Raw genomic sequence first — 1,765 nt, forward strand, 5'->3', positions numbered from 1 at the left:
TTAAAACCAGCATGGCTTCAAATGATTCAACAAACCCAGTTTGGAGGTTCACCAACAAAAGACCCACATTATCACCTCCAGTGCTTTCTTGCCCTATGTGACACATTTAAGATGAATGGAGTGTCTGATCAATCCATAAGACTCAGAGCATTCCCATTCTCCCTTCAAGACAGAGCAAGGAAGTGGTTACTTTCTCATCCAGTTAGAACATTCACCACTTAGGAAATCCTCTCACAAGCTTTTCTAGCAAGGTATTTCCCACCTGCAAAGACTGCAAGGTTGAGGCCTGAGCTCAACACTTTCAGATTAAAGGAAGGTGAATCACTCTATGATGCATGGGAAAGATATAAGGACCTATAGAGGGAATGTCCACACCATGGCATAGAGGATTGGCTACTAGTGCAAAATTTCTATAATGGGTTACTACCCTCTATAAGGAGCACAATAGATTCGGCTGTAGAAGGTAACCTAATGGAGAAAATAGTGACACAAACACTTGAATTTCTAGAGAGGATCGCATATCATAATTATGAGTGGGCAAATGAAAGAGGAACCGCAAGGAGAACAGCAGGGGTCCTAGAAGTGGACGCCCTAAGCATGATAAATGCTCAATTTGATAAGCTCACAAGGAGACTCGACATAATAGAAGCCCACGCAGTTGGTACAAGCAACCAGCATTGCGATGACTATGGAGGAGGATATACAACCTCAGAATTCAATAGCTTCAATGTAACACTCTCACTATAGCAATTCCATATATTCTACTGTTCTGGTGACCAGTGTCGGTCCGGACAGCTAGAACTTCTGGAAAAACATTTAAACTAAAGTGAGGAGCCATAATTAACTCAAATATTAATAAAAATAATTTAGGAAAAATTTTAGAAAAAAAATACAATCAAGTTAAATGAGCCGGTGCCTTAGCAATGGGTAACCCAGTGGAAAGTTACGGTTTTCACAGCTAGAAGGCCTAAACCCAAGGAAAAATTCATGAAATAATTTTTGGGACTCCAGAGAAGAGTCATTGAGGTTTCTATGGCATTAGAATGGCAAGAAAAGGCTTAGAAAAATTTTTCGATCGGTACAAACGATTTTGGCTCAATAAGCCAAATGGAGGGCATTTTGATCATTTTCGTCTTCAGAGATGATTTTTGGCCGACTTGTCCAGTTAAGTAAATAATTATTATGATCTAAAATATGAATAAATATTACTTAAAATTTAATTAAAAATGAGTAGAAAAGAAAAGGAAAGAAAAATGAAAGAAATTGAGAATTATGACATCACATGATGTCATTAAAATGCTCCCACCAATCACATTTAAGCAAGCCATTACAAACCAATTTAAAAAGAAATAAAATGAGGTAAAAATTAACAAAAACAATCTGCTTTCTTCCTTGAACTAGACCAGCCGACTCCCTCCCATAACCCAACCTCTACGAAAGCTTTATCAAGCTCCAAATCCCACTAAATTTCACCCTAAAACCACTAGTTTGCTTCATTAAAAATTGATCTTGCATCTTGAACAACCTATAGCCAGTAAAAAGAAGAAGGAAAAAGGAAGGTTTTGAAACTTGGGAGTTAGCTCCAATAAGGCTAGTGCCAATCCTCTCTAGAAATCTTATGTATACCTTATGTGGAGTAGGAATTGAGTGAGAAAATTAAGTGAAATTACACAAAATTTGCATGATGAATTTTTACTATTTTTGGCAGCCATGGACTTATTAGGGTTTCGATGATTTCTTTGGTTTAAATGAGTATATAAGCTGC

At 37.2% G+C, this 1,765-nt stretch overlaps 1 non-coding gene across 1 annotated transcript; it reads right to left on the reverse strand.

The window, feature by feature from the left end:
* Positions 1–276: 276 nt before the first annotated feature.
* On the reverse strand, positions 277–383 carry LOC131181905 (small nucleolar RNA R71). Its single transcript, XR_009150379.1, has one exon. It is a non-coding gene; the product is annotated as a small nucleolar RNA R71 (small nucleolar RNA).
* Positions 384–1,765: the final 1,382 nt, after the last annotated feature.

This window comes from Hevea brasiliensis, chromosome 7 (assembly GCF_030052815.1).
Source record: "Hevea brasiliensis isolate MT/VB/25A 57/8 chromosome 7, ASM3005281v1, whole genome shotgun sequence".
NCBI lineage: Eukaryota > Viridiplantae > Streptophyta > Magnoliopsida > Malpighiales > Euphorbiaceae > Hevea > Hevea brasiliensis.